This window comes from Danio aesculapii, chromosome 10 (genome assembly GCF_903798145.1).
Source record: "Danio aesculapii chromosome 10, fDanAes4.1, whole genome shotgun sequence".
Lineage (NCBI taxonomy): Eukaryota > Metazoa > Chordata > Actinopteri > Cypriniformes > Danionidae > Danio > Danio aesculapii.
This window is the reverse complement of record NC_079444.1, coordinates 3,499,769-3,514,976: the sequence shown is the minus strand read 5'-3', so window position 1 is coordinate 3,514,976 and position 15,208 is coordinate 3,499,769. Positions and strand designations below refer to the sequence as shown.

The window sequence follows — 15,208 nt, the reverse complement described above, 5'->3', positions numbered from 1 at the left end:
GTTTTAGCTGGATTTAGCTGGTCATTTTCCAGCCTGGCCAGCTAAGACCAGGCTGGAAATGGCTGGAAACCAGCCTGGAAATGGCCAAAACCCCTCTAAAACCAGCCTAGGCTGGTTTAAGCTGGATTTTTCAGCAGGGTAGCCCTTATTGTGCTCTTTACAAGCTGATGCTGGAGTGTAAATGATCTCATCAACCTGGGAGGATTGTTTCAAGAGCAATCTTACAGTAACGCTGTGTGATATTTCAGCTCACACTGACACCTGGTGGTGCCTTTATATCACCGCAGGTCTCTTCAATGAACGATTCCTTTATATTTGTCAATGTTTTATTCCTGTGCATGCTTATAGAGTTATTATTAGATTTAAGTATTTTATATAATGAAAAAAAACATATGATATATACAAAATTATGAATTTAGAAATATATAATTTAATTATTTGTTAAGGCGGCAGGGTGGCACAGTGGGTAGCTCTGTCGTCTCACAGCAAGAAGGTCGTTGGTTCGAGTCCCGGTTAGGTCAGCTGGCGTTTCTGTGTGGAGTTTGCATGTTCTCCCTGTGTTGATGAATTAAATTGGTCGTAGTGTGTGTGTAAGTGTGTATGAGTGTACTGGGTTGTGGCTGGAAGGGCATCCCCTGCGCAATACATAGGCTGTAATAGTTGGTGGTTCATTCCACTGTGGCGATGCCTGACTAAGCCGAAGGAAAATGAATGAATGATTGAATGAATGTGTTGAGAAAAAAATCTCCTTTCAGTTAAACAGAAATTGGGAAATATATTTGATAATCTTGTTTTTAATATGATATAAATAAATTCAACGTGCTTAATAATAAGCTCTAATTATCAGTTAATGCTAGTGCATTACATGAATAATGCGTAATGCATTTGCTACGATGTTGATTATTATTTCCTAAAGTTAAAACGCTACTGTTCATTTTTAGTTCATGTTAGTCAGATCAATTAAATATTGTGATATTAATAACATGCAACCTTTTTAATTCATTTATTAATTTATTAACGATTTAATTCATGCATTATTCCATTTTGAACATTTTCTGGACAAGAGCGTCTGCTTAGTGTAAATGTGCATGCATTATCAACTGTATAATAATAAAATAAATACTCTTATAACTAGTATTTTTATTTTTTAATAAATATTATTAAAATACAGTAAATATATATATTAAAGATCATATATATCCTTTTCAAAGCATCTTAAGGTAGCCTTCTTGTATGAGGCACCAAAATCTGTTCTGCTATTGTAGATCCCAAATTTAAGTGCAGTTTTGAACCATTTTTCCTAAATGTGAAGCTCTTTCTGTGTGCAGTTCTGGACAAGAGCGTCTGCTCAGTGTAAATGTGCATGCATTATCAACTGTATAATAATAAAATAAACAACAAAATATTATTATAATCTATATATTTCAGCTACTACATATCATTTTACTACATATCAAAGCTACTAAATATCAAATTTTTGCAAAATTTAACCATTATTGCTAAATGTAAAGCTTTTCTGGACAAGAGCGTCTGCTTAGTGTAAATGTGCATGCAAACTGTATAATAATAAAGTAAATTCTCTTATTACTTAATTCTGACATTTATTCAAACATTACTCAAATATTTTTAAGCTACTATATAGTAGTCAAGATTTGAAGTGGACCAAATGAGTTTTTCAAAATTGCCCAAAGACAAGAATGTGCACTGTGGAGTAGTTGTAGAACCGCTTTGAGGGAAGATTTTGATCCACTTCAAATGTTGACTACTGTATATTCTTTATAAAGCATGGATCTTCATGGAACATCTTGAAAAAGGCCACCAAAACTCTTTAAATTAGCCAAACACCAAAAAATTTACCTGCAGTTTTTGAACCATTTACGCTAAATGTAAAGCTTTTCTGGACAAGAGCGTCTGCTCAGTGTAAATGCTGTTAATACTACTATTTATTTAAATAAATCTCTTTAAGGTTGTATATATCCTTTTCAAAGCATGGCTCTTAATTGAACCTCATCATAATAGGCACCAAAAACTCGTCTGCTATTGTAGATCCCAAATTTAAGTGCAGTTTTGAACCATTTTTCCTAAATGTGAAGCTCTTTCTGTGTGCAGTTCTGGACAAGAGCGTCTGCTCAGTGTAAACGTGCATGCATTATCAACTGTATAACAATAAAATAAACAACAAAATATTATTATAATCTATATATTTAAGCTACTACATATCCTTTTTTTTCCTCAAAGCATAGTTCTTAATGGAACCTCATCATATAGGACACCAAAAACCCTATTCTGCTATTGTAGATCCCAAATGGAACCCTTTTTCCTAAACGTGAAGCTCTTTCTGCGTGCATTTCTGGACAAGAGCGTCTGCTCAGTGTAAATGTGCATGTATTAAGTGGGCGAGTGCATACGTTCATGCGCTACCGTCCCAGAAAGGCATGCATGGAAAGAAGATACAGGACGTGTGAGGAACCCGGTGGCCCTCAGCGAAGTGACCAAGTGGCAACATCTCCAAACTTGTCAGCACAAGCGGGTCGACAATGTCGTCCTGCCCTCTGAACCACATCACAAGATCCACAAGGACGAGGCTGTTTTTCCTCCACACCACGCTGTCAGGTTTCTGCAGTCATGGCTGATTTTCTGTTGCTCCTGCTTCTGCTGCTGCTGCCGGCGGAGGCTCAAGCGGGCCCAGTACCGAGCTCTGGGGAACGCCGGGATGATGTGGACATGCAGCAGGTTCTGGGTCAGTTCCTGCACATGCTGAATTTGACAGACCCGGGGCCACGCTCAAGGGCCCGTAATGAAGCTCCAGAGTACATGATGGAGCTCTATAAGAAGTTCTCCAGCGATCGTAGCGCCGCGCCGGCAGCTAACATCATCCGCAGCTTCAGAAACCAAGGTAATCTGCTGCCGTTAGCTTTAATCAATCTGGGTTAGGTTGATTGACTTATATTAATGTGACATTGTCATTATGTGGTATTAAACCATCATGAGTTTCTTTCATCTGTTGAACACAAAAGAAGATATTTTGAAAAATGTTTGTTGGTTGCTGGCACAAATTGACTTCCATAGTAGGACAAAATAACTATAGAAAAAAGCTACGGGCATTTATCAGACAAGGAAAGAAACTCAAATGGGTTTTGAACAAGTGATGGGTTAGTAAACGATGGCAGATGGCTCATTTTTGGGTGCACAGTGTTTTTAAAGTGAGCTATTTTTAATGCTTTTATTAATATGAACTACTATAATTACATTTAAAGCGGTAGTTCACCCCAAAAATGACATTTTACTCACTATTACTGTCCATCAAGAGGTTTCAGATATTTATAAGTTTCTCTCTTCTGTTGAACACAAAAGAAGATATTTCGAAGAATGTTTGTTGGTTGCTGGCACAAATTGACTTCCATAGTAGGACAAAATAACTATAGAAAAAAGCTACCGGCATTTATCAGACAAGGAAAGAAACTCAAATGGGTTTTGAACAAGTGATGGGTTAGTAAATGATGGCAGATGGCTCATTTTTGTGTGCACAGTGTTTTTAAAGTGAGCTATTTTTAATGATTTTATTAATATGACGTACTATACCTACATTTAAAGCGGTAGTTCACCCCAAAAATGAAATTTTACTCACAATTACTGTCCATCAAGAGGTTTCATAAGTTTCTCTCTTCTGTTGAACACAAAAGAAGGTATTTTGAAGAATGTTTGTTGGTTGCTGGCACAAACTGACTTCCATAGTAGGACAAAATGACTATGGAGGTCAAGCTACCGGCATACCAACATTTGTCTTTTATTGAAATATGCTGGTAGCTTCAATTCCATAGTAATTGTTTTGTTTTTTCAACAGAAGATTGAAATTGCTAAAGATTTCAGACCACCCGTGGGACAGTAAATAGTGAGGAAATGTCTTTTTTTTTGCATGAACTATCTTTAAAATAGTATAAAGTATAGAAGTTCATATTCATAAAAACATATTCATAAAAATAGCAACCTTTACAGTTTTGAACAAGTGAAGGGGGAGTAATTGATGGTAGATTTTTCATTTTTGGAGTGAACTGCATCTTTAAAGTGAGCTATGTTTCATGTTTTTATGAATATAAACTGCTATACTCACATTTAAAGTAATAGTAAAAATAAATGTGCACACTGTTTACTGTCTCTCATATGGTTCCAAACCTTTATGTTTCTTTCACCCGTTCAACACAAAAGAAGATATTTTGAAGAATGTTTGTTGGTTGCTGGCACAAATTGACATCCGTGGTAGGAAATTGTACCAGCATTTTTCAGTGAAAGAAAGAAACTCAAATATGTTGTAAACAAGTGAAGGGTGAGTAAACCGTGGCAGAATTGTAGTTTTGGATGACTGTTATTAAAGTTACCTTATTTTCTTGTTTACTACTTTAATTACATTTAAAGCGATAGTTCACTCTAAAAAAATGAAAATGTACTCACTATTTACTGTCCCTCAAGTGGTTTCAGATCTTTGTGAGTTTCTTTCTCCTGTTGAACACAAAAGAAGATATTTTGAAGAATGTTTGTTGGTGGCTGGCACAAATTGACTTCCATAGTTGGGGATAAGCTATGGAGGTCAAGCCACCAGCATTTTTCAATAAAGGTAAGAAACTCAAATAGGTTTTGAACAAATGAAGGGTGAGTAAATGATGACTGAATATTCCTTTTTAGGGGAATTTGTATCTTTGAAGTTACATGAATATATTTCTTTATGAATGTGAACAACTATAATTACATTTAAAGGGATAGTTCACCCAAATAAATGTAAATTTAACCAAAAAATGAACATTTACTCACTATTTAGTGTCCTTCAAGTGGTTCCAAAAGCTTTTATGAGTTTCTTTCTCCTGTTGAACACAAAAGAAGATATTTTGAAGAATGTTTGCTGGTTGCTGGCACAAATTGACTTCCATAGTAAGAAAAAATACTATGGAAGTCAAGCTACTGCCATTTTCTATTTAAAAAGAAACTCAAACAGGTTGAGTGAAGGATAAATGATTACAGATTGTTCATTTTTGAGTGAACTGTATCTTTAAAGTGAGCTACTTTCAATGTTTTTATTAATATGAAACACTATTATTACATTTAAAGCAATAATTTACCCCCCAAATTAAAATTTACTCACTATTTACTCTATATACTCACCGTCAATCAGGTGGCTCCAAACCATTTTATTTACCTTAATATTTACTCCAAACCTTTGAGTTTCTTTCTCCTGTTGAACACAAAAGAAGATATTTTGAAAACTGTTTGTTGGTTGCTGGCACAAATTGACTTCCATAGTTGGGGATAAGCTATGGAGGTCAAGCTACCAGCATTTTTCAATAAAGGTAAGAAACTCAAATAGGTTTGGAACAAGTGAAGGGTGTAAATGATGGCAGACTGTTCGTTTTTGAGTGAACTGTATCTTTAAAGTTATATGAATATATTTCTTTATGAATATGAACTACTATAATTATATTTAAAGCAATAGTTTACCCCCCAAAAAATTATATTTACCCCCAAAATTTAAATGTGTGCACTATTTACTGTCCCTCGTGTGATTTCAAACCTTTATGAGTGTCTTTTTTCTGTTGAACACAAAAGAAGGTATTTTGAAGAATGTTGGTTTGTTGCTGGCACAAATTGACTTCCATAGTAGAAAAGAAAGACACTCAAAAATGTTGTGAACAAGTGAAGTGTAAGTAAATCATAGCAGAATTAAAATTTTGGGGTTAACCGTGTTTTTAAAGTGAGCTATTTTTAATATTTTTATGAATATGAGCTACTTATACTTACATTTAAAGGGATAGTTCACCCAAATAAATGTAAATTTAACCAAAAAGTGAAAATTTACTCTCTATTTAGTGTCCTTCAAGTGGTTCCAAAAGCTTTTATGAGTTTCTTTCTCCTGTTGAACACAAAAGAAGATATTTTGAAGAATGTTTGTTGGTTGCTGGCACAAATTGACTTCCATAGTTGGGGATAAGTTATGGAGGTCAAGCTACCAGCATTTTTCAATAAAGGTAAGAAACTCAAATAGGTTTGGAACAAGTGAAGGGTGTAAATGATGGCAGACTGTTCGTTTTTGAGTGAACTGTATCTTTGAAGTTATATGAATATATTTCTTTATGAATGTGAACAACTATAATTACAGTTAAAGGGATAGTTCACCCAAATAAAAGCAAGTTTACGCAAAAAAAAAATGAAAATTTACTCACTAGAAGAATGTTGGTTTGTTGCTGGCACAAATTGACTTCCATAGTAGGGAAAAAGCTATAGAGGTCAAGCGACCGGCATTTTTCAATAAAATAAAAACTCAAGCAGGTTTTGAACAATGAAGTGTGTTAATGATGGGAGTACTCTGTATCTTTAAAATGAGCTATTTATAATATATTTGTATGAATATGAACTACTATAATTATATTTAAAGCAATAGTTTACCCCCAAAAAAATTATATTTACCCCCAAAATTTAAATGTGTGCACTATTTACTGTCCTTCATGTGATTTCAAACCTTTTTGTTTTGTTTTGAGTTTCTTTTTTCTGTTGAACACAAAAGAAGGTATTTTGAAGAATGTTGGTTTGTTGCTGGCACAAATTGACTTCCATAGTAGAAAAGAAAGACACTCAAATATGTTGTGAACAAATGAAGTGTGAGTAAATGATAGCAGAATTTAATTTTTGGGTAAACCGTGTTTTTAAAGTGAGCTATTTTTAATAATTTAATTTTTGGGTTAACCGTGTTTTTAAAGTGAGCTATTTTTAATATTTTTATGAATATGAGCTACTATACTTACATTTAAAGGGATAGTTCACCCAAATAAATGTAAATTTAATCAAAAAATGAAAATTTACTCACTATTTAGTGTCCTTCAAGTGGTTCCAAAAGCTTTTATGAGTTTCTTTCTCCTGTTGAACACAAAAGAAGATATTTTGAAGAATGTTGGTTTGTTGCTGGCACAAATTGACTTCCATAGTAGAAAAGAAAGACACTCAAATATGTTGTGAACAAGTGAAGTGTGAGTAAATGATAGCAGAATTTAAATTTTTGGGTTAACCGTGTTTTTAAAGTGAGCTATTTTTAATATTTTTATGAATATGAGCTACTTATACTTACATTTAAAGGGATAGTCCCCCCCCCCCCCCCCACATTTGCTCAGTTTGCTCTCCATCAAACAATGCTTTTTTTTCTCTTGTGCATCTGATCATAGAGCACTCGTCTCACTCGTCTCACAGTGTGTTGAGCAGCGGTGTGTGGACGCAACGTCTCCATTTCAACATCTCCATCCCACAGCAGGAGATCGTGGTCAGCGCTGAACTGCGGATTCACATGTTTCTCCACAGAAAATCCCACACCGCGGATGCCTGGACGGTCCACATATTCGACACACAGCGATCAGACACACGCTACAGAGAGCTGCTGGCCTCCAAACACATCCATCGCAAGGACATCGGCTGGGAAGTGTTTGACATGACCAAGGCCATCCGAAACTGGAGAAAAATCAGCGTCGAGACCCCAAACCTGGAGGTGTATATCGAAAATCGAAAGGCGTTAAGGAGTATGAATGACTGGAGTTATGTCGACCTGGACATTGATAGGGATCCTGATGGAAAATATGAACCTGTAATGATCGTATTCTCCAATGATCAGACTGAAGATCCGATCAGTGATGAGAGACTGTGGACGGATGGAAATAAGGATCAGAAAGAGACGCAGATACAATCAAATATTATTTATGAAGACAGTGCGAGAGTTCGGCGCAGCGCTAAAGTGGAGGACTGCAGAATCGCGGAGATGTACGTGGATTTTAAGGATATTGGCTGGGATTCGTTCATCTTGGCTCCGTCTGGATATCAAGCGTTCACTTGTCGCGGCGTCTGCAATTATCCTCTGACTCAAAAAGTGACGCCGACTAAACACGCTATCGTCCAGGCGCTGCTCAATCTGAAGAGTCCCCAACGGGCCGCTCAAACCTGCTGCGTTCCCACTGAGCTGAAGCCCATCTCGCTGCTGTACGAGAACGAGAACGGCGTCGTGGTTTTAGATAATAAATACGGAGGCATGGTGGTCAAGGAATGTGGATGCAGATAGAAAAACTGATAAAACAAATGAAGAAATCTCTCCTAGAGACGAGCAAAGAAGTGCCTGAATAGCAGGTTTTCCACCTAAATAAAGTCAAGTGAATGTTTTTCAATTCAGTTTGCAAAGAAACAGAACAAATCCTAAATGTGAATTAGGTTTCCATCATTGTTATGCTGAGTTCACACCAAATGTGGAGCTCTTTGTCACTCGCTCTAGTTTACTCACAGGATGTTTTTCCCTTCATGCAATATTTTTGCTTGATTTCAATCATTTGAACTTGCGCAGTAGATGCAATTCCAGACGTTCACTGCAAATGCGTTGTGCATCTTGCAATAATTCACCTCTATTAGCACAATTTCATAAACTTTACAAAAAAAACCCAGAAGAAGTCTCTTCAGGAGACAAAGAAACGCCTCAATAGCTGGGTTTCCATCTGAATAAGTGAAGCGAATCTTTTCAAAGTTTGAACTTGTGCAGTAGATTCAATTGAAGCGAATCCCACATGTTCACAGCGAATGTGTTGTGCATTTTACAAGAATTCAACAATTTAATAAACCACAAAAAACTGAAGAAGTCTCTTCAGGAGACAAAGAAACGCCTCAATAGCCGGGTTTCCATCTAAATAAAGTCAAGTCAATCTTTTTTAAAGTGAAATGAATCCTTTTACATAAAGAACAACTCCTCAATGTGAATTGGTTTTCCCTCATAGTTCACACCAAGCCCGGTCACTTGCTCTAGTTTACTCACGGGATGTTTTTTCTAACCTCAATTTGCATAATTTCATCAAATTTACAAAAAAATGAAAACAATTTTGAAGAAGTCTGTTTAGGAGACAAAGAAACGCCCCAATAGCCGGGTTTCCATCTAAATAAAGTCGAGTCAGTTTTGTCAAAGTGGTTTAAAAGACACAGAACAAATCCTAAATGTGAATTAGGTTTCCATCATTGTTATGCTGAGTTCACGCCAAATGTGGAGCTCTGCGTCACTTGCTCTAGTTTACTCACAGGATGTTTTTCCCTTCATGCAATATTTTTGCTTGATTTCAATCATTTGAACTTGCGCAGTAGATGCAATTCCAGACGTTCACGGCAAATGCGTTGTGCATCTTGCAATAATTCACCTCTATTAGCACAATTTCATAAACTTTACAAAAAAAAAAACCCAGAAGAAGTCTCTTCAGGAGACAAAGAAACGCCTCAATAGCTGGGTTTCCATCTGAATAAGTGAAGCGAATCTTTTCAAAGTTTGAACTTGTGCAGTAGATTCAATTGAAGCGAATCCCACATGTTCATGGCGAATGCGTTGTGCATTTTACAAGAATTCAACAATTTAATAAACCACAAAAAACTGAAGACGTCTCTTCAGGAGACAAAGAAACGCCTCAATAGCCGAGTTTCCATCTAAATAAAGTCAAGTCAATCTTTTTTAAAGTGAAATGAATCCTTTTACATAATGAACAACTCCTAAATGTGAATTCGTTTTCCCTCATAGTTCACACCAAGCCCGGTCACTTGCTCTAGTTTACTCACAAGATGTTTTTCCCTTCATGCAATATTTTTGCTTGAGTTCGATTATTTGAACTTGTGCTTGCGATTGAGGCAAATTCCAGACATTCACGGCAAATGCGTTGTGCATTTTGCAATAATTCACCTCTATCGCACAATTTCATAAACTTTACAACAACAAAAAACCCAGAAGAAGTCTCTTCAGGAGACAAAGAAACGCCTCAATAGCCGGGTTTCCATCTGAATAAGTGAAGCGAATCTTTTTAAAGTTTGAACTTGTGCAGTAGATTCAATTGAAGTGAATCCCACATGTTCACGGTGAATGCGTTGTGCATTTTACAAGAATTCAACAATTTAATAAACCACAAAAAACTGAAGAAGTCTCTTCAGGAGACAAAGAAACGCCTCAATAGCCGGGTTTCCATCTAAATAAAGTCAAGTCAATCTCTTTACATAAAGAACAACTCCTCAATGTGAATTGGTTTTCCCTCATAGTTCACACCAAGCCCGGTCACTTGCTCTAGTTTACTCACGGGATGTTTTTTCTAACCTCAATTTGCATAATTTCATCAAATTTACAAAAAAATGAAAACAATTTTGAAGAAGTCTCTAGGAGACAAAGAAACGCCCCAATAGCCGGGTTTCCATCTAAATAAAGTCGAGTCAGTCTTGTCAAAGTCTTTTAAAAGAAACAGAACAAATCCTAAATGTGAATTAGGTTTCCATCATTGTTATGCTGAGTTCACGCCAAATGTGGAGCTCTTCGTCACTCGCTCTAGTTTACTCACAGGATGTTTTTCCCTTCATGCAATATTTTTGCTTGATTTCAATCATTTGAACTTGCGCAGTAGATGCAATTCCAGACGTTCACGGCAAATGCGTTGTGCATCTTGCAATAATTCACCTCTATTAGCACAATTTCATAAACTTTACACCATATCCTAAATACACACAAGATGGCACCACGATATACGCGATAAAAGCGACGGCGATACACGAAATTTCTATTTTAGAAGCTGCTTCTCCGTGATGTTGCAGCAAAACAACACCATATTCTAATATGGCACACCTCAGATACAGATATGTGCTTTATTCATCGGTAACAGCTCCCAATGTGAGTTTGAATATCATTACAAGTGACGTTTATTGCCATACTACAGAGAGAGCGGCAGTTCTCCTCAGATCTTTGAAAATGAAAATGACTCAAACCTCATCAGTTTTAATTGTAATAATTTTAATAATGTTAAATATGTATTATTTAGATTATAATGTACCATTTCATTGGCAGTGCAGTGGCTGATAATTAAAAGAATGGCTGGTATTGAAATGTTTCTGTGGTGCAGACAGATTTACTCGGCTGAATACTTAATTCTGCATTTGGTATGAGCCCAGCATTAGAGGGGCTGGCTGTAGTATTGGTAACCTAGCAACCGACAGTAAACAAGACAAGCATAATGGAGTCACGTGGGTGTAATGTTCACTCCTGTATGTTCGTAACTTTTTCACACGTGTCCAAAACTACCATCTGAAGTGCATGTAAAAACCGTTTCACTAATTGAGGAACTTACATTTGAAATTTGGTGTTTCCTTTACTCATCATCAACATGATTTCTGCACGAAGACCACAAATCCCACAATTCCACACTCCAGATCCAAATACGCCTTTGTTTGTTGCGGATACTCGCCCTCTAGTGGATGAAATGACACACTGCGCCTTTAATAAAGAGTGATGGAAACCCAGCTAATGAATGCATCTAATCACATGTGAATCGTCTTGCAGCTCATCAATCAATATCTTAGCTGTTTAACACATGCTGCCTGCTGAACTCAGCATCTGTTTTATTTAGGCCTGATGTCATTTTACTTGTTGTAATTTTAAGTTGTATATAACTGTTGTCTGTTTTTTTCTATTGCATACCCTACTGTAATATAGAGCACACTGTGTTTTGAGTGTTTCTTCTTTAGTCACTTATTATGAAGAGTTTCAAACTAAACTTGCTGAAATGATGTGATTTGAGAGTGCCGTTCATTTGTTTTCTACTCTTATAAAGCAAGACACAACAGTCGATTCATCTGGTGATTTTGCTCTGAAAAAACATCCTTAATGTATATTTATGTGGTTATATTATTTATTTTTATTATGTATTTATTAGTGACACGGTGGCTCAGTGGTCAGCACTGTGGCCTCACAGCAAGAAGGTCTCTGGTTCGAGTCCCTGCTGGGTCAGTTGGCATTTCTGTATGGAGTTTGCATGTTTTCCCTGTGTTGGCGTGGGTTTCCTCTGGGTGCTCCAGTTTCCCTCACAGTCCAAACACATGCGCTATAGGGGAATTGATGAACTAAATTAGCCGTAGTGAATGAGTGTGTATGGATATTTTCCAGTACTAGGTTGCAGCGGGAAGGGCATCCATTGTGTAAAACATATGCTGGAATAATTGGCGGTTCATTCCGCTGTGGTGACTTCTGAAAGCGAGACTAAGCTGAAGGAAAATAAATGAATGAATGAATATTTATTTATCTATTTTCATCTGTGATCTTTAATTACAACACACACCTATAAAGGTGGTGGTTTCAAGCCAGAAATGTCCAGTTCAATACTGGTGTTCAGTCACGCTCCTCTGTCTGGAGCAACCAACACAATCTCACGGCAATTCGTAACTTTTTTTTTTGTGGCTAATTCGTACGAATTCGTACGATCTAATTCGTACAATTTAGTACGATTTGCTCATCCTCCAATGACGGTTGGGTTTAAGGGCGGGGTTAGGTGCCACGCCTCCTTTTTAAAATCGTACCATTTCGTACGACTGAACTCGTACGAATTCGTACGAATTAGCCACTAAACTGTCAAAACGTAAAATACTTACGTTTTCTCGTGAGATCAGGTTGGTTATAACACATACTATAATTAACGTCATTGCGTCACCGTGCTGTCCACTTTTCCTCTGGAGTTCTATGTTATTTCGGGTGATTTATTCTTGATTTGTCGACTTTAACTGCAGTTTGACACTTTCACTTTCATTCAGGAACATTTAATGCATGCCCCCCACCCTTGATAAACAAGATATTGGATGCAAGGAACTGCTGGAAGAGTGTAGTTTTAATGGAATGTTTGATTCCTCACGCTGTATGGGAGAAAAAAAAAAACCTCTGCATTTCAGTGTTTACATTTTGAGAGCGTCAATTACAGTGGATCTTTCAGTCCACAATCAACATGAACTGGACAATTAACACAAACTGGAACCGCGTCTTTTTTTTTTAAGGAGATGAGCGGCAAATCTGGATTTAATTAGCCACTAAATTGTCAAAATGTAAAATACTTACGTTTTCTCGTGAGATCAGGCTGGAGCAACCTATCATGCTTCTCTTCCTGGAGCGACTGATCACACTTTTCAGTTTGGAGTCACCAATCATGCTTCTCTAACTCCATAAAGACACGGATGAGGAATTTTTGATGAGGAACTGGACTGGCCTGCACAGAGTCCTGACCACAACCCGAATGAGCAACTTAAGGGTGAATAAGATTATAGACTGAGAGCCAGGCCTTCTCATTCAACATCAATTCCTGAACTCACACATGTGCTTCTAGAAGAATAAAAATCCCCATAAACACTCTCCTAAACCTTGTGGAAAGCTTTACCACACTGTAAAAAAACATTGACGCAACTTAAAATTGAAAGGCAAATTGCTGCACCGCTTGACTTTTAACCAGGTCAACTAAAAAAAAGCTCTGCAGCAAGTTTCCTTGCAATTTTAAGTTGAGGCAACTTTTTTTTTACAATGCAGAAGAGCTGAAGATGTTATAGCTGCAGGGGGTGGGCAACTCCATATTAAACCTTACAGGTTACGATTGAAATGGCATTAAATTTCATGTACATGTAACGGCAGAAGTCACAAGTGTTCAGGCATTAAAGAGTTTAGAAGGTCATGGATGTTCATTCATTCATATTCCCTCAGCTTAGTCCCTGATTTTATCAGGTGTTGCCACAGCGGAATGAACTGCCAACTATTCCAGCATAAGTTTTATGCAGCGGATGCCCTTCCAGCCACAACCCAGTTCTGTGAAACACCCATACACACTCATTCCCTCACACACACTCATACACTACGGTCAATTTAGTTAATCAATTCCTCTATAGCGCATGTGTTTGGACTGTGGGGGAAACCGGAGCACCTGGAGGAAACCCACACCAACATGAGGAGAACATGCAGTCTCCACACAGAAATGCCAACTAATGCAGCCGGGACTCGAACCAGCAACCTTCTGGTTGTGAGGCGACAGTGCTAAAATAGTTCTGCTTGGCCTTTATCAGATCTCTGTTCTGAATATGTATGATCACTGCATATTTAATTAGATCATGTCTATTTGCATATTTAAACATGACATTAAGAAAATGCTTGCAGTTAATATTATTGATCAAGAATCAACAAGGTCATTCTGATGATATAAATCTTTAACCCTGTTCACGTGGAATAGAAAGAGAGCTTACAAAGGGTCATTTTCAGAGGGATGCAGAAAAAAAGCCTTAAAGGGTCACAAAGCACGTTTTTTTAAATGTTGACAGTCATATATGTGTCCCACGCTGCTAAAAAACACTATTAGGACACATATATTGGACAAAAAAAAAGTGAAAATTGGTTGTTTTGGCGCTATTTCAAGCAAATTCGTTCTTCCGGTTTGAAAAGAAATTTAGAAGCATCTCGTGTGGACATGTGTGGATAACAGTGGCTTGCGAACACGCCCAAAAAATATGTTTGTAAGGAACATTTTTACCCGAGAGCTTTTCTTCTTCGCATCTGGAGATGGTGAAATCCGAATTTGCTGCTCATCTCCTCAAAAAAAAAAGACGCGGTTCCAGTTCGTGTTAATTGTCCAGTTCGTGTTGATTGTGGACTGAAAGATCCACTGTAATTAGCCGCGTTTCCACTATCGCGCCTAAAGCGAGTGAGCCAGGGCGAGCCAAGGCCAGTCGCGTTTCCACTATCACTTCCGGGTCGTAATCGGGCCAAAGCGGGGCTTCCTTGGGGCCAGCGTCCGGCCTTTTTCGGCCCGCCGAATACCTTGGGCCAAGGAGGGCCAACTGGGGCTTCGGGGCGGGGTTACGTACAAAGGCGGAGTTTTCCTGTCAGGTAAAGAGGAGACAAGATGCTTTCTTCCCTTACATTTGTTTTGCTATCGCGCTTGATCAACTCACTCGGCTTGAAGCCAAAATCTGTGTTCGAAGTAAATGCCGCCGAACTCGAATGTCCTTATCCAGGGATCGCTGTCTGGCCTTACACCAACAGACCACAAACAGTAAAAAAGCAATCGCTTCGGTGTTCTCCATCTTCCAGCTCTCGTAGTGATGCCAGGTTGTGTTTGTGGTTATAATTTAAGTTTTTTGTTCCCGCTGAAGTGGGCGGGTTGTTTGACGGGTTGTGTGACGTTTGATTCGGGGGACGTTCTGGGGGCGGTGTTTGCGTGACGCGCTGCGAGCAACTAGCCCGACAGTGGAAACGCGACATGATTTCGGCCTCATTTCTCAACCTCCCGGGCTATTGGCCCGGCCTGGCCTGATTAAAGCCCTGGCTCGCACTGGCCCGATAGTGGAAATGCGGCTATTGATGCTCTCAACATGTAAACACTGAAAT

At 37.9% G+C, this 15,208-nt stretch overlaps 1 pseudogene; it reads left to right on the top strand.

The window, feature by feature from the left end:
- Positions 1 to 2,412: 2,412 nt before the first annotated feature.
- LOC130236681 (bone morphogenetic protein 10-like) lies at positions 2,413 to 8,118 on the top strand (annotated as a pseudogene).
- The last annotated feature ends 7,090 nt before the right edge of the window (positions 8,119 to 15,208 follow it).